The 22,120-nt window shown below is 40.5% G+C and overlaps 1 pseudogene; it reads left to right on the top strand.

Moving 5' to 3' along the window:
• Nucleotides 1–890: 890 nt before the first annotated feature.
• Nucleotides 891–21,467, top strand: LOC116368566 (zinc finger protein 271-like; annotated as a pseudogene).
• Nucleotides 21,468–22,120: the final 653 nt, after the last annotated feature.

Raw genomic sequence — 22,120 nt, 5'->3', positions numbered from 1 at the left:
GGTATAGGGACAATTAGAGTATCATGTAGTAGCCTAAACCTATTGCTGTTCCATTGAACAGGGTGAGTGAAATATGAATGACAGTCGTCCATATGCTGTAATAGAATTAAGGCCATGCTCATGAAAAAACAAGTTGTCCTGCCTCATCTTAAACGGCACAAACCACCACTGTTTGGGTGGTGGACCACTCTTGGTACACATGGGAAACTGTTGAGCTGAAATACCCAGCAGCGTTGCAGTTCTTGACACAAACCGGTGCGCCTGGCACCTACTACCATACCCCGTGCAAAGTAACTTAAATATTTTGTCTTCCCCATTAACTCTCTAAATGGCACACATGCACAATCCATGTCTCATGTCTCAAGGCTTAAAAATCGTTATTTAACCTGTCTCCCCCCTTCATCTACACGGATTGAAGTGGATTTAACTAGTGACATCAGTAAGGGATCATAGCTTTAGCCTGGATTCACCTAGTCTTTCTAAGTCATGGAAGGAGCAGCTGTTCTTAATGTTTTGTCTACCCAGTGTATAGCACTACAGATAACCAAGTGCTATTTGCATGTGATGCATTTGTTCTGTTGTTTACAGGATGATTTGTATCTTATAGAGCGTGGCTTTAAGGGAATAGTATGGTCATATGTAGATTAAAAAAGAATGTGAAAAATTAACAGAGAAAATGTATATCAACACACTACCTATTCATATAAGTATTTATTAATCATCTACATATTCATATTGAGCTTCTGCTTCTGTGTACAGGAACGTATTATTTGGAAGAGAAAATGTATCAGCTTATTATTAAATCATTAATTATTAAATAATTATGACGTTCTTTCCAATACAAAAAGTGTAGTAACTATTGTTTCCAAACTGCGTTACCCACTCCAGTCAGCAGATGGCGATGAGCGTCTTTCAGTTGACTCTTCTTGCGTGACGTATAATGGACTGGACGGGACGCTTCTTCAGGAACAACAAGGCGTCAACTCTTTCAACCACGTCGGTAGCTTGCTAGCCAACATAAAACTGAAAGATTGACGTTTTAGACCATGTTAATGTACATTAGCTAATCTCAGTGTTTTAAACGATTTTCGGTTGACGTATCAACTGGTTCAATTTGCAAACGTGTTAAAGATTGATACTGAGCCTAGCACTAGGCTAGTCGCTAATGCTAGCTAGCTAGATAACATCCCTGACCATGAGCTCACTAAACTACTCCTCCCTTGCTAATAAAGAGGGGGTCTGCTGTTTGGAGAAAGAATACTTCAGAATGAAAAAGGAGGAAGATGAGGCTGTTATAGTGAAAGAAGAGAAAGAACCGTTTAGAGAGGAAGAGGATGCTATCTCAAAGGTGAAGAAGGAAGACGTTTTGGCAGTGAAAGAGGAAGAGACAGAATATCAGATTAACACCAGTGAGTACTGTCTTTAACAGGGACACAAACTATGCCGTTGTTGAACTAATGTGTGGTTTTAAAGGGGCATTCTACTGAAGTTCTACACTTGAATATGTTGTTCAGTACTGTAGGAATTGTTAAAGGGTCGATCTGCCATTGGTTCATATATTTGAGGGACTTTTCAATTAAATGTATTGAATTCTCCATGTGGTCTACATTAAAGTTCCCCTCATCTAGTATAACAGGCTTTTAAAATTCAATATTGAAGCATAATCTCTACTTAAAATATCAAAGGGACATATTCATGCCTCTTGTAAGACCCTATGATTTTATTAGACGGTTATAAGTTTACTACTCATTTTGATGTTCTCATTAACACAGGAGAGAGACATGACTATGGTGGATCCTCTGGGGAGCTTCAACAACATCCTGATGCTGACGTGGCAGAGAAGAGTCTCTCCAGATCAGAACACCAGATGGTACAGCTTGGTCTGGACAAGCAAACAGCTTTCTCTTGCTTGGGGGCTGGGTTTCTGTAAAGCAGTTTATGACAACAGTGAATTCAGCATCCATAATGATATGCGTCTGTGTCCTCTCTTTATGGTTACCAGGACAACACTAGCCCTTCCTCCCTCCCGGAGACCCTGTATCGTGCCTCTCCCGGTAGCACCTTACTGCTGGGTATGAAGAGGTTGTCTGTGCTGCTGGTGGACTGCAGGAAAACAACGGGGCTGAGTGGAACTGTGAGAGGAGGAGAAGAGAAGAAAGGATCAGATTTGACACATCAAAGTAAGTGCTGTAATTTAGCAGAGTTCTGTTAGTTGACAGGAAGATAGACTGGTGTATATGGATGTTATGAATATGGAGGAAAACTGTGATCAGGCTGCCCACTCAAGCAAAAGCTTCAAACTGTAACCAGTGCCGGCAACCTTGTTCAGGTTATCAATCAACCTACCAGGGTAGTGACAAACAGTAGAGGAATGAAATCATCAACATGGTTTGATCATATCTTTACTAATGCTGCAGATATGGGTTTTAAAGCAGTATCCAGATCCATCAGATGTAGTGATCACAATATAGTAGCCATGTCTAGGAAAACCACAGTTCCAAAGGCTGGGCCTAATATTGTGTATAAGAGGTCATACATTTTTTTGTAGTGATTCCTATGTTGATGATGTAAATAATATTTGTTGGTCCGTGGTGTGTAATGATGAGCAACCAGACACTGCCCGTGACACATTTGAAACTGCTTATCCCAGTTACTAATAAGCATGCACCCATTAAGAAAATGACTGTAAAAACTGTTAAATCCACGTGAATTGATGAGGAATTGAAAAAATGGTATGATGAAGAGGGAGGCAAAAGAGATTGGATATAGGTCTGGCTGAAGAACTGATTGGCAAACCTATTGCAAATTGAGAAATCATTTGACTAAACTGAATAAAAAGAAGAAAGTACACAATGAAACAAAGATAAAATACATGAAGAATGATTGTAAAAATCTTTGGAGCATCTTCAATTAAATGAAATTTTGCGCAAATAAAATCTATTTGACCAGATACAATGCTATTTTACAGTAAACAAATATAGACTTTTAGCTTATAGGGAAGTTCATACAGCAAGCACAGCACTTGCAAATGACTGATTGGCTGAGAGAGATTCATGAAAAAATATTGTTGGGGCTGTTTTGTTAGACTTCAGTGCAGCTTTTGGCATTATCGATCATAGCCTGCTGCTGACAAAACGTAAGGCTTTACACCCCCTGCTATATTGTGGATAAAGAGTTTTTCTTTTCAAATGTAACCTTTATTTAACTAGGCAAGTCAGTTAAGAACAAATTATTTTTTTCAATGACGGCCTTGTTCAGGGGCAGAATGAGTTTTTTACCTTGTCAACTCGGGGATTCGATCCAGCAATCTTTCGGTTACTGGCCTACCGCTCTAACCACTAGGCTACCTGCCGCCCCAGAGCTACAAAATCAAGTTTGAATCAGGAATTCCCCAGGGCAGCTGTTTGGCACCTACTTTTTTCAATCTTTACCAACAGCATGCCGATGACGTTTGAGTAAAGCCAGTGAGTCTATGTATGCGGATGACTCAACACTGTACACGTCAGCTACTACAGCAACTGAAATGACTGCAACACTTAACATAGAGCTGCAGTTAGTTTCAGAATGGGTGTCAAGGAATAAGTTAGTCCTAAATATTTCTGATTACCTTAAAACCTCTTGGTGTTAGGGGGCAGTATTTTCATTTTTGGGAAAGAAAACGTCCCCGTTTTAAATGGGATATTTTGCAGAAGAAGATGCTAGAATATGCATATAATTGACAGCTTTGGATAGAAAACAATCTAACGTTTCCAAAACTGTAAAGATATTGTCTGTGAGTATAACAGAACTGATGTTGCAGGCGAAAGCCTGAGAAAAATCCAATCCAGAAGTGCCCCAGGTTTTGAAAGCGCTGCGTTCCAATGACTCACTATATGGCTTTGAATGTACCATCAACGAGCTTACGCTTTCTACATATTCCCCAAGGTGTCTACAGCATTGTGACGTAGTTTTACGCATTTCTGTTGAAGAATAGCCGTATGGGGGCACATTGCGTAAGTGGTCACATGGTGGCTCCGAGAGAGATTCTCGCGTAAAGTGCAGAGGTAGCCATTACTCCAATCGGTCCTAGAGAAAAAGGAATTGTCCCGACGGATATATTATCAAATAGATATTAGAAAAACACCTTGAGGATTGATTCTAAATAACGTTTGCCATGTTTTTGTCGATATTATGGAGCTAATTTGGAATATTTTTCAGAGTTGTGACCGCAATTTCCGGGCGATTTCTCAGCCAAACGTGAAGAACAAACAGAGCTATTTCGCCTACAATTTTGGGAAAAAATGAACTTTGGCTGTCTACCTGGGAGTCTTGTGAGTGAAAACATTTGAAGTTCATCAAAGGTAAACGATTTAATTTGATTGCTTTTCTGATTTCCGTGACAAGTTTGCCTGCTGCTAGCAAGGCATAATGCTATGCTAGGCTATGATAAACTTACACAGATGCTTGTCTAGCGTTGGCTGTAAAGCATATTTTGAAAATCTGAGATGACAGGGTGATTAACAAAAGGCTAAGCTGTGTTCCAATAGATTTCACTTGTGATTTTCATGAATAGGAAGATTTTCTAGGAAGATTTATGTCCGTTGCGTTATGCTAATTAGTGTCAGATGATGATAACTGTCCCGTTCACGGGCTGGGTGTCACTACAGGTTAAGTTACATGGCCTACTATGCTAATTCTGTAGTGGTATTGTTAGAGGGGGCTAAAGAAATATTTTGTTGGTGCGCCAGGCAGGTATTAACCCTAGTTATTAAAGTTAATTATTACCTATTATAACATTATTATTTTTTTAATATTATTAAAACCGAAAGGATGAGAGTAGAATAGATAGAGTAGCGCTTCCAGACACATTCTAAACATGATGGAGTATTGAAGGAGGACTGTAGCACCTAATGATGAAACATTATAGAGTCTTAAAGGACTGTAGCATCTAATGATGAAACATTATGGAGTCTTAAATGAGGACTGTAGCATCTAATTATGAAACATTATGGAGTCTTAAAGGAGCCTTGTAGCATCTAATGATGAAACATTATGGAGTCTTAGAGGACTGTAGCATCTAATGATGAAACATTATGGAGTCTTAGAGGACTGTAGCATCTAATGATGAAACATTATGGAGTCTTAAGCTTTAATTTGTGGTATTGCACTTGTGAATGCATGAAAGTTAAATATTTCTCATAAAAAATATATATTTTGCACTCTGCAATATCACCGGATGTTGTCGAAATGTTCCGCAATCAGTTGTGTTGTGACAAGGTAAAAGTCCATATTATGTCAAGAACAGCTCAAATTAGCAAAGAGAAACAACAGTCCATCATTACTTTAAGGACCACCACAATAATGGAAGATCCAGAGTTACTTCTGATGCATAAGTTCATTAGAGTTACCAGCCTTAGAAATTGCAGCCCAAATAAATGCTTCACAAAGTTCAAGTAACAGACACATCTCAACATCATCGGTTCAGAGGAGACTGCGTGAATCAGGCCTTCATGGTCCAATTGCTGCAAGGAAACCACTACTAAAGGACACCAATAAGAAGAAGTGACTTGCTTGGGCCAAGAAACACGAGCAATGGACATTAGACCGGTGGATATCTGTCCTTGGGTCTGATGAGTCCAAATTTGAGATTTTTGGATCAGAGCTTCATGTCTTTGGAAACGAGGAGTAGATGAACAGATTATCTCCGCATGTGTGGTTCCCACCGTGAAGCATGGAGGAGGAGATGTGATGATGTGCGGGTGCTTTGCTGTTGACAATGTCATGAATAAATAAATCAAAGTCACACTTAACCAGCATGGCTTCCACACCATTCTACAAATATATATGCCATCCCATCTGGTTTGGGCTTAGTCCCACTGTCATTGGTTTTTCAACAGGACAATGACCCAACACACCTCCAGGCTGTGTAAGAGCTATTTGATCAAGTAGGAGAGTGATGCATCAGATGACCTGACCTACACAATCCCCCACGGTTTTTTATTTTATCATTTTTTTTTTTTTTTGTCCACATTTCCAGAGATGGAAGTAATTTTTACTGTACTTTTTGGTACCTTTGAATCTAATGTATTGTATCAAGATGGTTTGGGATGAGTTGGATCGCAGATGTGAAGGGAAAGCGGCCTACTAGTTCTCAGCATATGTGGGAACGCCTACAAGACTGTTGGAAAAGGATTCCAGGTGAAGCTGTTTGAGAGAAAGCAAGGGTGGCAACTTTTGAAGAATAAAATATATATTTTGATTTAACACTTTATTATTCTACAATGTAGAAAATAGTAAAAATAAAGAAAAACCCTTGAATGAGGAGGTGAGTCCAAACTTTTGACTGGTACTGTACATTAAATTCCCTGACAACAGCTCCAGTGGACATTCCTGCAGTCAGCATGCCAATTGCCCGCTCCCTCAGAGATCTGTGGCATTGTTGTGTGAGCAAACTGCACATTTTTGAGTAGCCTTTTATTATCCCCAGCACAAGGTGCACCTGTGTAATAATCAAGCTGTTCCATCAGCTTCTTGATATGCCACACCTGTCAGGTGGATGGATGATCTGGCAAAGAATAAATGTTGACTAACAGGGATGTAAAAAATTCTGCATTTTTTTTTTCAGCTCATGAAACATCCAACACTTTACATTTTGTGTTTATATTTTTTGTTTATTGTAGTTACTATCAGTTTTAGGAACATTTACCCAAAATATTTCACCTTATTTTTGACTTTACCCAAAATATGACATCAACGATAATCAAAATGTTGAAAATCTGTGAATGTCTAAATAAGAAATTGGTCCATTTAAACAGAAATGTGTCGAACCCTTTCAACAACAGGGAGATGTTACTGATGTGCTTTGTATCTTCAACGTAAAAACTAGTTTTGGACTTCCACACAAAATGACTTCTTTAGTTATTTTATGTTTAAGGAAGTGTGTAGGTCACATTCTGTATCATACAGCTATGAATGTTATATATTTAGAACCACCTGTTCAATTGGAATCCAGCGACGTCTGTGTCTTCAGTGTCCTAGAACTGTCTAGGTTTTGTGTTCTGACTTGTAAAACAGGATGAATAAGTAATGTAAACATAGCAGTAATTACCAGGAAGCTCTACATTTGTTTTAAAATCACACTAAGATTGTTAAAACTGGCCTCAGGTTATTGAGAGATCGGATTTAGGATTTACCCTCGTAGCAAGGTTGTTTTATCATGTGGTTTCATTTGGGTCTCTATTTAAAAATAACACTATCTTTGGCAGGAGAAAGACCAGACTCAGAGGAACCAGAGCCAGGGACGTCCAAACCAGCAAGACGACTCCAGTGCTCCCAGTGTGAAAAGAGTTTTAAACAGAAAGCACAACTGAAAACACATAAGAGCATACACACAGGGGAGAGGCCTTACCAATGCTCCCAGTGTGGAAAGGGTTTCAACCAGCCAGGGGTGCTGAAACAACACGAGATAATACACACAGGAGAGAAGCCTTACCACTGCTCCCAATGTGGAATGTGTTTCGTCCGTTCGGGGACGCTGAAACATGAGATAATACACACAGGAGAGAAGCCTTACCACTGCTCCCAATGTGGAATGTGTTTCGTCCGTTCGGGGACGCTGAAACGACATGAGAGAATACACACAAGAGAGAAGCCTTACCACTGCTCCCAATGTGGAAAGTGTTTTGACGGTGCTGAAACAACACGAGAGAATACACACAGGAGAGAAGCCTTACCACTGCTCCCAATGTGGAAAGTGTTTCTCCTGGTCGGGGTTGCTGAAACAACACGAGAAAATACACACAGGAGAGAAGCCTTACCACTGCTCCCAGTGTGGAAGGTGTTTTAACCAGAGAGGACACCTGAAACGGCATGAGAGAATACACACTGGGCAGAAGCCTTACCACTGCTCCCAGTGTGGAAAGGGTTTCAACCAGCCGGGGGCGCGGAAAGAACATGAGAGAATACACACAGGAGAGAAGCCTTACCACTGCTCCCAGTGTGGGAAGTGTTTCAACCATTCAGGGACGCTGAAACAGCATGAAAGAATACACACAGGAGAGAAGCCTTACCACTGCTCCCAATGTGGAAAGTGTTTCGTCCGTTCGGGGGAGCTGAAACGGCATGAGAGAATACACACAGGATAGAAGCCTTACCACTGCTCGCAATGTGGAACGTGTTTCGACCGGTCGGGGAATCTGAAACAACATGAGAGAATACACACACACAAAAAAAAGCTCAGACTGTGGGAAAACATATTACTCATAAGTCACTTAAACGTCATTAGAGAATACACAGGAGAGAGAAATTACTTCTCTTAGCGTGTATGTTGATATTTCACATCACATTGACTTAAAATTCATCAGAGAACATACACAGTGCTCCCGTTGTCTTATATTGTTGACTGACAATGTGTTTACCTGTCTTTACCAGATGAAATGAAATGGTACAGGGTATACTCAAACATATATTTGTTTGTTTTTATTAGAAAACATGAATTGACTATGGAGTCTGTCAGTTTGAATATAAAGAAGATCAGGTTCCTTCTTTTAAACGGTCCTTTTTTAAAACTCTTTGTGTGTGTTTATCTGGGTGTGTCATTCCTCCAGCACTACAGATAATCAAGTGATATTTGGATGTGATGCATTAGTTCCATTGTTGACATTTACATTGTTGGCCCACTGATGATTTAATGAAATGAAAATGTTCAGACTCTGTAATGGAAAATGTTAATTGTTTGTGTGTCCACATAACTGAGTATGTGACTAACCTTGTGAAACTGTCCTATTATAAGCTCCTGTTCTTGGGAGTATCATCCTGTGTTGCAAACCAATTTACACCTGTGTCCTTGTATGAATAAAGTCCCGCCCAGGAACAGGAAACTATAAAGATATGTGCTAGTCACTCAATACTTCAGGAAATCAGACTGTCTACACTGCGCTGTGTAACTCTGTTTGTTATTCTCTCTGAGCTCAGAATTAAAGAATCTTGGTTTGACTTGGACTCCAGCAGATCCTTATTTTATAATATCCACCACAACTCTCCCAAGGATTGCTCTTCATCATTGTCTCAATGAAGAGTTCCTCTTTTGACTTCCCTTGGGGCATTTACAACGCTCCCACTGGTTGAATAAACATTGTTACCCGATTGATGAGATTATTATGGATGAGAGCAATTATTTTATTTGTCAAATGGCAACCAAGCATCGGTCATCATGTCACCAGATTAAGACCCTCAAAATGTATTGGAAAGGAGCATCAAGCTCATCACATGTAGTTTCACTACCCTGTGAAGTTCATAACTTATTTCATCTGTAGCCTAATAAACTACATGGTATTCCAAGTTTTAGTGGGAGGACCACACAACATATCATCACGTGACTCCAAGTTAACTAAGACATGATGGTTATTATATAAATATTTGTACATAAAGGAGTTTCCATCGCCATTTCTCACTAAAACGTTTTTACTGACACAACCCACCATGTCAAACGAACTAACATATCGTCTGTCGCCATTTACAAAAATGTTCAGGCATTACCTGTTTCCGTCAGCCCAGTCATTACTTTTGAAATGGTTGGATCAATATCCACCTTCATGATATGCATGAAGCCTGATTTGGAATGTCTGAGTAGTTCTATATGATGTCATAATACACCCCTCTGATAATCAAGTGATATTTGGAATGTCTGAGTAGTTCTATCTGATGTCATAATACACCCCTCTGATAATCAAGTGATATTTGGAATGTCTGAGTAGTTCTATCTGATGTCATAATACACCCCTCTGATAGTGATACATTTGTTACTTACAGGGCACCACTGCCCCTGACCAGCTGAATGCAGGTGGGCTCTCCTGTCAACATGGGGCTCCTGCTGCAGGTAGCCTAGCGGTTAACAGTGTTGGGCCAGTAACTGAAAGATCCCTTGTTTGAATCCCAGAGAGGACTAGGTGGAAAATCTGTCAATGTGCCCTTGAGGGCTGCAACAGGAGCCTCATGTTGACAGGAGAGCCCACCTGCACTCAGCTGGTCAGGTGTCTTAACAGGAACAAGCTTGGCACACCTGTATTTTTTCCCATTCTTCTCTGCAGATCCTCTCAACCTCTCTCAGGTTGGATGGGGAGCGTCGCTGCACAGCTATTTTCAGGTCTCTCCAGAGATGTTCGATCGGGTTCAAGTCCAGGCTCTGGCTGGGCCACACAAGGACATTCAGAGACTTGTCCCGAAGCCACTTCTGCGTTGTCCTTTGTCTGTGTGCTTAGGGTTGTTGTTCTGTTGGAAGGTGAACCTTTGCCCCAGTCTGAGGTCCTGAGTGCTCTGGAGCAGGTTTTCATCAATTATCTCTCTGTACTTTATTTTATTTATTTATTATTGAACCTTTATTTAACTTGGCAAGTCAGTTAAGAACAAATTCTTATTTACAACGGCGGCCAACCAAAAGGCAAAAGGCCTCCTACGGTGGCTGGGATTCAAAACAAGGATACATCCCTAACCAAGGCCCTTCTTCAGTGGCTTCTTCCTTGCTGAGCGGCCTTTCAGGTTATGTTGATATAGGACTCATTTTACTATGGATATAGATATTTTTGTACCTGTTTCCTCCAGCATCTTCACAAGGTCCTTTGCTGTTGTTTGGGACTGGTTTGCACTTTTCGCACCAACGTATGTTGATCTCTAGGAGACAGAACAAGTCTTCTTCCTGAGCGGTATGACGGCTGTGTGGTCCCATGGTGTTTAGACTTGCATATACTATAGTTTGTCAACAAGACATTTGTGGAGTGGTTGAAAACCGAGTTTTAATGACTCCAACCTAAGTGTATGTAAACATCCCTTGTATAGCCTCCACTCTGTACTGGTACCCCCTGTATATAGCCTCCACATTGACTCGGTACTGGTACCTCCTGTATATAGCCTCCACATTGATTCTGTACTGGTACCCCCTGTATATAGCCTCCACATTGACTCTGTACTGGTACCTCCTGTATATAGCCTCCACATTGACTCTGTACTGGTACCCCCTGTATATAGTCTCCACATTGACTCGGTACTGGTACCCCCTGTACTAGTCTCCACATTGACTCGGTACTGGTACCTGCTGTATATTGACTCTGTACTGGTACCTCCTGTATATAGCCTCCACATTGACTCTGTACTGGTACCTCCTGTATATAGCCTCCACATTGACACTGTACTGGTACCTCCTCTGATATATATCCTCTGATTGAGAACCAATCTAGGCAACCATAGACTTACCTAGACACCTAACATGAACACAACCCCATAAATCTAATAAACCCCTAGACAAGACGAAACACATAAATCCCCCATGTCACACCCTGGCCTGACCAAAATAATAAAGAAAGCAAAGATAACTAAGGCCAGGGCGTGACAGTACCCCCCCCCCCCCCACCCCCCCCAAAGGTGCGGACTCCCGGACCGCACACCTAAACCCATAGGAGAGGGTCTGGGTGGGCGTCTGTCCACTGTGGCGGGACGTGGACGCCACTCTACCATAGTCTTAGTCCACTTTCTTAGCGTCATTTGAGTGGCGACCCTCGCCGCCGACCTTGGCCTAGTAACCCTAACAAAGGGCCCACCTGGACTGAGGGGTGCCTCATTACTGAGGAAGCTCAGGACCGAGGGGTAGCTCAGGCCTGAGCTACCCCTCGGCACTGAGCTACTTTTTTATTTTTTTTATTTTGGGAATATTTTCTTAACCCTTATTTTTCTTATCTACGTTGTTGGTTATAGGCTTGTCAGTAAGCATTTCACGTTAAGATCTACACCTGTTGTATTCAGCGCATGTGACATAATATTTGATTGTAACTAAATATGAAGTATGTCAGTTTCAATGTTACGGTCTTTGATTCAATTATATTTCTGAAACTCAGGCTGTGTGTGTTTATCTGCATCATTCCTTGATCATTCCTTGTGGTCCTGTAGCTCAGTTGGTGGAGTATAGTGCTTGTAAAACCAGGGTAGTGGGTTTGATTCCTGGGACCACCCATATGTAAAGTGTTTGTACACATGACTGCAAATCCCTTTGGATAAAAGTGTCTGCTAAATGGCAGATATATCCACTGATTATACCAAACATTTGGAACACCTTCCTAATATGGAGTTGGACCCTCCCCTTTCTCCCTCAGAATAGCCTCAATTCGTCGGGGCATGGACTCTACAAGGTGTCGAAAGCATTCCACAGGGATGCTGGCCCATGTTGACTCCAATGCTTCCCACAATTGTGTCAAGTTGGCTGGGTGTCCTTTGGGTGCAGTGGGGTCTCCTCAGAGGAGGAAGGGGAGGACCATCGTCCTCAGTTATTTTCAGAAAAATAAAAATGGTAAAATATTTTAAAGTTGTCCTTTTTAGATAAAACTATACTAAATATAATCACGCCACCAAATAATTTATTAAAACATACTATTTTGCATCCTCCTCTGGGTATATTGACCACAATACAAAACCTAGGAGGATTATGGTTCTCAAGGCTTCCATAGACTTACACAGTTACACAGTTGACAACAATGTAAGCTGTGTGTAGCAGTTATGAAATGGTTTGGCTTGGAAAGGTTTTTTCTCCTGGTCACATACAGCTGATGTGTTGTGCATTGAAGTACAGAAACAAAGGGAGAAGGTGATAAGAGGAGAGCACATAGATGCAAGAGGGAATACAACGTGTCTGTAATGAAAGTGAACTGTGTTTATGCATGATCAGGGGTGTATTCATTCCGCCGATTCTGTTGACAAACGTTTAAATGGAACAAAACGGGGATAAACATACCTGAATTTGTCCAGTGATATCTCTATTTCAGCTAGATGCAGGCGAGAGTGTGCAAGGCAGTATTGAATGTGTCACTGTCTGTCCATGTGGCACTGTCTGTCACCGCAAAACTTTATCTCGACCTGTGTGAACCTACATCCTAAACTTTCATTCATAGGCTAGGTTGCTACCTCATGATGGGTATAGGGACAATTAGAGTATCATGTAGTAGCCTAAACCTATTGCTGTTCCATTGAACAGGGTGAGTGAAATATGAATGACAGTCGTCCATATGCTGTAATAGAATTAAGGCCATGCTCATGAAAAAACAAGTTGTCCTGCCTCATCTTAAACGGCACAAACCACCACTGTTTGGGTGGTGGACCACTCTTGGTACACATGGGAAACTGTTGAGCTGAAATACCCAGCAGCGTTGCAGTTCTTGACACAAACCGGTGCGCCTGGCACCTACTACCATACCCCGTGCAAAGTAACTTAAATATTTTGTCTTCCCCATTAACTCTCTAAATGGCACACATGCACAATCCATGTCTCATGTCTCAAGGCTTAAAAATCGTTATTTAACCTGTCTCCCCCCTTCATCTACACGGATTGAAGTGGATTTAACTAGTGACATCAGTAAGGGATCATAGCTTTAGCCTGGATTCACCTAGTCTTTCTAAGTCATGGAAGGAGCAGCTGTTCTTAATGTTTTGTCTACCCAGTGTATAGCACTACAGATAACCAAGTGCTATTTGCATGTGATGCATTTGTTCTGTTGTTTACAGGATGATTTGTATCTTATAGAGCGTGGCTTTAAGGGAATAGTATGGTCACATGTAGATTAAAAAAGAATGTGAAAAATTAACAGAGAAAATGTATATCAACACACTACCTATTCATATAAGTATTTATTAATCATCTACATATTCATATTGAGCTTCTGCTTCTGTGTACAGGAACGTATTATTTGGAAGAGAAAATGTATCAGCTTATTATTAAATCATTAATTATTAAATAATTATGACGTTCTTTCCAATACAAAAAGTGTAGTAACTATTGTTTCCAAACTGCGTTACCCACTCCAGTCAGCAGATGGCGATGAGCGTCTTTCAGTTGACTCTTCTTGCGTGACGTATAATGGACTGGACGGGACGCTTCTTCAGGAACAACAAGGCGTCAACTCTTTCAACCACGTCGGTAGCTTGCTAGCCAACATAAAACTGAAAGATTGACGTTTTAGACCATGTTAATGTACATTAGCTAATCTCAGTGTTTTAAACGATTTTCGGTTGACGTATCAACTGGTTCAATTTGCAAACGTGTTAAAGATTGATACTGAGCCTAGCACTAGGCTAGTCGCTAATGCTAGCTAGCTAGATAACATCCCTGACCATGAGCTCACTAAACTACTCCTCCCTTGCTAATAAAGAGGGGGTCTGCTGTTTGGAGAAAGAATACTTCAGAATGAAAAAGGAGGAAGATGAGGCTGTTATAGTGAAAGAAGAGAAAGAACCGTTTAGAGAGGAAGAGGATGCTATCTCAAAGGTGAAGAAGGAAGACGTTTTGGCAGTGAAAGAGGAAGAGACAGAATATCAGATTAACACCAGTGAGTACTGTCTTTAACAGGGACACAAACTATGCCGTTGTTGAACTAATGTGTGGTTTTAAAGGGGCATTCTACTGAAGTTCTACACTTGAATCTGTTGTTCAGTACTGTAGGAATTGTTAAAGGGTCGATCTGCCATTGGTTCATATATTTGAGGGACTTTTCAATTAAATGTATTGAATTCTCCATGTGGTCTACATTAAAGTTCCCCTCATCTAGTATAACAGGCTTTTAAAATTCAATATTGAAGCATAATCTCTACTTAAAATATCAAAGGGACATATTCATGCCTCTTGTAAGACCCTATGATTTTATTAGACGGTTATAAGTTTACTACTCATTTTGATGTTCTCATTAACACAGGAGAGAGACATGACTATGGTGGATCCTCTGGGGAGCTTCAACAACATCCTGATGCTGACGTGGCAGAGAAGAGTCTCTCCAGATCAGAACACCAGATGGTACAGCTTGGTCTGGACAAGCAAACAGCTTTCTCTTGCTTGGGGGCTGGGTTTCTGTAAAGCAGTTTATGACAACAGTGAATTCAGCATCCATAATGATATGCGTCTGTGTCCTCTCTTTATGGTTACCAGGACAACACTAGCCCTTCCTCCCTCCCGGAGACCCTGTATCGTGCCTCTCCCGGTAGCACCTTACTGCTGGGTATGAAGAGGTTGTCTGTGCTGCTGGTGGACTGCAGGAAAACAACGGGGCTGAGTGGAACTGTGAGAGGAGGAGAAGAGAAGAAAGGATCAGATTTGACACATCAAAGTAAGTGCTGTAATTTAGCAGAGTTCTGTTAGTTGACAGGAAGATAGACTGGTGTATATGGATGTTATGAATATGGAGGAAAACTGTGATCAGGCTGCCCACTCAAGCAAAAGCTTCAAACTGTAACCAGTGCCGGCAACCTTGTTCAGGTTATCAATCAACCTACCAGGGTAGTGACAAACAGTAGAGGAATGAAATCATCAACATGGTTTGATCATATCTTTACTAATGCTGCAGATATGGGTTTTAAAGCAGTATCCAGATCCATCAGATGTAGTGATCACAATATAGTAGCCATGTCTAGGAAAACCACAGTTCCAAAGGCTGGGCCTAATATTGTGTATAAGAGGTCATACATTTTTTTGTAGTGATTCCTATGTTGATGATGTAAATAATATTTGTTGGTCCGTGGTGTGTAATGATGAGCAACCAGACACTGCCCGTGACACATTTGAAACTGCTTATCCCAGTTACTAATAAGCATGCACCCATTAAGAAAATGACTGTAAAAACTGTTAAATCCACGTGAATTGATGAGGAATTGAAAAAATGGTATGATGAAGAGGGAGGCAAAAGAGATTGGATATAGGTCTGGCTGAAGAACTGATTGGCAAACCTATTGCAAATTGAGAAATCATTTGACTAAACTGAATAAAAAGAAGAAAGTACACAATGAAACAAAGATAAAATACATGAAGAATGATTGTAAAAATCTTTGGAGCATCTTCAATTAAATGAAATTTTGCGCAAATAAAATCTATTTGACCAGATACAATGCTATTTTACAGTAAACAAATATAGACTTTTAGCTTATAGGGAAGTTCATACAGCAAGCACAGCACTTGCAAATGACTGATTGGCTGAGAGAGATTCATGAAAAAATATTGTTGGGGCTGTTTTGTTAGACTTCAGTGCAGCTTTTGGCATTATCGATCATAGCCTGCTGCTGACAAAACGTAAGGCTTTACACCCCCTGCTATATTGTGGATAAAGAGTTTTTCTTTTCAAATGTAACCTTTATTTAACTAGGCAAGTCAGTTAAGAACAAATTATTTTTTTCAATGACGGCCTTGTTCAGGGGCAGAATGAGTTTTTTACCTTGTCAACTCGGGGATTCGATCCAGCAATCTTTCGGTTACTGGCCTACCGCTCTAACCACTAGGCTACCTGCCGCCCCAGAGCTACAAAATCAAGTTTGAATCAGGAATTCCCCAGGGCAGCTGTTTGGCACCTACTTTTTTCAATCTTTACCAACAGCATGCCGATGACGTTTGAGTAAAGCCAGTGAGTCTATGTATGCGGATGACTCAACACTGTACACGTCAGCTACTACAGCAACTGAAATGACTGCAACACTTAACATAGAGCTGCAGTTAGTTTCAGAATGGGTGTCAAGGAATAAGTTAGTCCTAAATATTTCTGATTACCTTAAAACCTCTTGGTGTTAGGGGGCAGTATTTTCATTTTTGGGAAAGAAAACGTCCCCGTTTTAAATGGGATATTTTGCAGAAGAAGATGCTAGAATATGCATATAATTGACAGCTTTGGATAGAAAACAATCTAACGTTTCCAAAACTGTAAAGATATTGTCTGTGAGTATAACAGAACTGATGTTGCAGGCGAAAGCCTGAGAAAAATCCAATCCAGAAGTGCCCCAGGTTTTGAAAGCGCTGCGTTCCAATGACTCCCTATATGGCTTTGAATGTACCATCAACGAGCTTACGCTTTCTACATATTCCCCAAGGTGTCTACAGCATTGTGACGTAGTTTTACGCATTTCTGTTGAAGAATAGCCGTATGGGGGCACATTGCGTAAGTGGTCACATGGTGGCTCCGAGAGAGATTCTCGCGTAAAGTGCAGAGGTAGCCATTACTCCAATCGGTCCTAGAGAAAAAGGAATTGTCCCGACGGATATATTATCAAATAGATATTAGAAAAACACCTTGAGGATTGATTCTAAATAACGTTTGCCATGTTTTTGTCGATATTATGGAGCTAATTTGGAATATTTTTCAGAGTTGTGACCGCAATTTCCTGGCGATTTCTCAGCCAAACGTGAAGAACAAACAGAGCTATTTCGCCTACAATTTTGGGAAAAAATGAACTTTGGCTGTCTACCTGGGAGTCTTGTGAGTGAAAACATTTGAAGTTCATCAAAGGTAAACGATTTAATTTGATTGCTTTTCTGATTTCCGTGACAAGTTTGCCTGCTGCTAGCAAGGCATAATGCTATGCTAGGCTATGATAAACTTACACAGATGCTTGTCTAGCGTTGGCTGTAAAGCATATTTTGAAAATCTGAGATGACAGGGTGATTAACAAAAGGCTAAGCTGTGTTCCAATAGATTTCACTTGTGATTTTCATGAATAGGAAGATTTTCTAGGAAGATTTATGTCCGTTGCGTTATGCTAATTAGTGTCAGATGATGATAACTGTCCCGTTCACGGGCTGGGTGTCACTACAGGTTAAGTTACATGGCCTACTATGCTAATTCTGTAGTGGTATTGTTAGAGGGGGCTAAAGAAATATTTTGTTGGTGCGCCAGGCAGGTATTAACCCTAGTTATTAAAGTTAATTATTACCTATTATAACATTATTATTTTTTTAATATTATTAAAACCGAAAGGATGAGAGTAGAATAGATAGAGTAGCGCTTCCAGACACATTCTAAACATGATGGAGTATTGAAGGAGGACTGTAGCACCTAATGATGAAACATTATAGAGTCTTAAAGGACTGTAGCATCTAATGATGAAACATTATGGAGTCTTAAATGAGGACTGTAGCATCTAATTATGAAACATTATGGAGTCTTAAAGGAGCCTTGTAGCATCTAATGATGAAACATTATGGAGTCTTAAAGGAGGACTGTAGCATCTAATGATGAAACATTATGGAGTCTTAAAGGAGGACTGTAGCATCTAATGATGAAACATTATGGAGTCTTAGAGGACTGTAGCATCTAATGATGAAACATTATGGAGTCTTAAGCTTTAATTTGTGGTATTGCACTTGTGAATGCATGAAAGTTAAATATTTCTCATAAAAAATATATATTTTGCACTCTGCAATATCACCGGATGTTGTCGAAATGTTCCGCAATCAGTTGTGTTGTGACAAGGTAAAAGTCCATATTATGTCAAGAACAGCTCAAATTAGCAAAGAGAAACAACAGTCCATCATTACTTTAAGGACCACCACAATAATGGAAGATCCAGAGTTACTTCTGATGCATAAGTTCATTAGAGTTACCAGCCTTAGAAATTGCAGCCCAAATAAATGCTTCACAAAGTTCAAGTAACAGACACATCTCAACATCATCGGTTCAGAGGAGACTGCGTGAATCAGGCCTTCATGGTCCAATTGCTGCAAGGAAACCACTACTAAAGGACACCAATAAGAAGAAGTGACTTGCTTGGGCCAAGAAACACGAGCAATGGACATTAGACCGGTGGATATCTGTCCTTGGGTCTGATGAGTCCAAATTTGAGATTTTTGGATCAGAGCTTCATGTCTTTGTGAAACGAGGAGTAGATGAACAGATTATCTCCGCATGTGTGGTTCCCACCGTGAAGCATGGAGGAGGAGATGTGATGATGTGCGGGTGCTTTGCTGTTGACAATGTCATGAATAAATAAATCAAAGTCACACTTAACCAGCATGGCTTCCACACCATTCTACAAATATATATGCCATCCCATCTGGTTTGGGCTTAGTCCCACTGTCATTGGTTTTTCAACAGGACAATGACCCAACACACCTCCAGGCTGTGTAAGAGCTATTTGATCAAGTAGGAGAGTGATGCATCAGATGACCTGACCTACACAATCCCCCACGGTTTTTTATTTAATCATTTTTTTTTTTTTGTCCACATTTCCAGAGATGGAAGTAATTTTTACTGTACTTTTTGGTACCTTTGAATCTAATGTATTGTATCAAGATGGTTTGGGATGAGTTGGATCGCAGATGTGAAGGGAAAGCGGCCTACTAGTTCTCAGCATATGTGGGAACGCCTACAAGACTGTTGGAAAAGGATTCCAGGTGAAGCTGTTTGAGAGAAAGCAAGGGTGGCAACTTTTGAAGAATAAAATATATATTTTGATTTAACACTTTATTATTCTACAATGTAGAAAATAGTAAAAATAAAGAAAAACCCTTGAATGAGGAGGTGAGTCCAACCTTTTGACTGGTACTGTACATTAAATTCCCTGACAACAGCTCCAGTGGACATTCCTGCAGTCAGCATGCCAATTGCCCGCTCCCTCAGAGACCTGTGGCATTGTTGTTTGAACAAACTGCACATTTTCGGGTTGCCTTTTATTATCCCCAGCACAAGATGCACCTGTGTAATAACCAAGCTGTTCAATCAGCTTCTTGATATGCCACACTGTCAGGTGGATGGATTATCTTGGCAAAGAATAAATGTTGACTAACAGGGATGTAAAAAATTCTGCAATCTTTTTTTGTTGTTGTTGCGTTTATATATATATTTTTTGTTGTTACTATCAGTTTTAGGAACATTTACCCAAAATATGACATCAGCGATAATCAAAATGTTGAAAATCTGTGAATGTCTAAATAAGAAATTGGTCCATTTAAACAGCAATGTGTCAAACCCTTTCAACAACGGGGAGATGTTACTGATGTGCTTTGTATCTTCAACGTAAAAACAAGTTTTGGACTTCCACACAAAATTACTTCTTTAGTTATTTGATGTTTAAGGAAGTGTGTAGGTCACATTCTGTATCATACAGCTATGAATGTTATATATTTAGAACCACCTGTTCAATTGGAATCCAGCGACGCCTGTGTCTTCAGTGTCCTAGAATTGTCTAGGTTTTTGTGTTCTGACTTGTAAAACAGGATGAATAAGTAATGTAAACATAGCAGTAATTACCAGGAAGCTCTACATTTGTTTTAAAATCACACTAAGATTGTTAAAACTGGCATCAGGTTATTAAGAGATCGGATTTAGGATTTACCCTCATAGCAAGGTTGTTTTATCATGTGGTTTCATTTGGGTCTCTATTTAAAAATAACACTATCTTTGGCAGGAGAAAGACCAGACTCAGAGGAACCAGAGCCAGGGAAGTCCAAACAAGCAAGACGACACCAGTGCTCCCAGTGTGAAAAGAGTTTTAAACAGAAAGCACAACTGAAACAACATGAGAGGATACACACAGGGGAGAAGCCTTACCACTGCTCCCAGTGTGGAAAGGGTTTCAACCAGTCAGGGGTGCTGAAACGGCACGAGAGAATACACACAGGAGAGAAGCCTTACCACTGCTCCCAGTGTGGAAAGTGTTTCAACCGGAAAGCATTCCTGAACCAACACGAGAGAATACACACAGGAGAGAAGCCTTACCACTGCTTCCAATGTGGAAGGTGTTTCAACCAGTCGGGGGCGCTGAAACAACATGAGAGAATACACACAGGAGAGAAGCCTTACCACTGCTCCCAATGTGGAAAGTGTTTCAACCATTCGGGGATGCTGAAACAACATGAGAGAATACACACAGGAGAGAAGCCTTACCACTGCTCCCAATGTGGAAAGTGTTTCAACCATTCGGGGATGCTGAAAGACCATGAGAGAATACACACAGGAGAGAAGCCTTACCACTGCTCCCAATGTGGAAAGTTTTTCAACCAGAGTGGACACCTGAAACAACACGAGAAAATACACACTGGAGAGAAGCCTTACCACTGCTCCCAATGTGGAAAGTGTTTCAACCATTCGGGGGACCTGAAACTACATGAGAGAATACACACAGGAGAGAAGCCTTACCACTGCTCCCAATGTGGAAGGTGTTTCAACCAGTCGGGGGCGCTGAAACAACATGAGAGAATACACACAGGAGAGAAGCCTTACCACTGCTCCCAATGTGGAAAGTGTTTCAACCATTCGGGGATGCTGAAAGGACATGAGAGAATACACACAGGAGAGAAGCCGTACCACTGCTCCCAGTGTGGAAAGTTTTTCAACCAGAGAGGAACCCTGAAACAACATGAGAGAATACACACAGGAGAGAAGCCGTACCACTGCTCCCAATGTGGAAAGTGTTTCAACCAGAGAGGAAACCTGAAACAACATGAGAGAATACACACAGGAGAGAAGCCTTACCACTCCTCCCAGGGTGCAAACCATTTGCCCATTTAGGAAGCCTGAAAGAACACATTATACTGCACACAGAGGGGAAGGCTTCTCTTAGCGTGTATGTTGATATTTCACATCACATTGACTTAAAATTCATCAGAGAACATACACAGTGCTCCCGTTGTCTAATATTGTTGACTGACAATGTGTTTACCTGTCATTACCATATGAATTAAATGGTACAGGGTATACTCAAACATATATTTTGTTTGTTTTTATTAGAAAACATGAATTGACTATGGAGTCCTGTCAGTTTGAATATAAAGGAGATCAGGTTCCTTGTTTAAACTGTCCTTTTTTTAAACTCTGTGTGTGTTTATCTGGGTGGTGCCATTCCTCCAGCACTACAGATAATCAAGTGATATTTGGATGTGATGCATTAGTTCCATTGTTGACATTTGCATTGTTGGCCCACTGATGATTTAATGAAAATGAAAATGTTCAGACTCTGTATGGAAAATGTTAATGGTTTGTGTGTCCACATAACTGAGTATGTGACTAACTTGTGAAACTGTCCTATTTAAGCTCCTGTTCTTGGGAGTATCTCCTGTGTTGCAAACCAATTTGCACCTGTGTCCTTGTATGAATAAAGTCCCGCCCAGTGGGCTGGTTTGAATAAGCAGCAGTGTTGGATCGATATCCACCTTAGTAGCTAATTTCCATGTAATTTGAGACAGATTTTCATGTGAATATTCAAAAATCTGCATAAACAATATATACATTTTCCCACCAGAAATGTTTCTATCAAACAGATTTATGGCAGATTAAAGGCTTGCGTGACAAATAAATAACTTTTGCTGTTAATTCCCAATGGTTCCCATCGCATTTCACTCTACTGATGGTTTAATGAA

Source organism: Oncorhynchus kisutch, unplaced genomic scaffold (assembly GCF_002021735.2).
Source record: "Oncorhynchus kisutch isolate 150728-3 unplaced genomic scaffold, Okis_V2 scaffold1964, whole genome shotgun sequence".
In the NCBI taxonomy this organism is placed as follows: Eukaryota; Metazoa; Chordata; class Actinopteri; order Salmoniformes; family Salmonidae; genus Oncorhynchus; species Oncorhynchus kisutch.
This window is presented reverse-complemented; position numbering and strand designations above follow the sequence as displayed.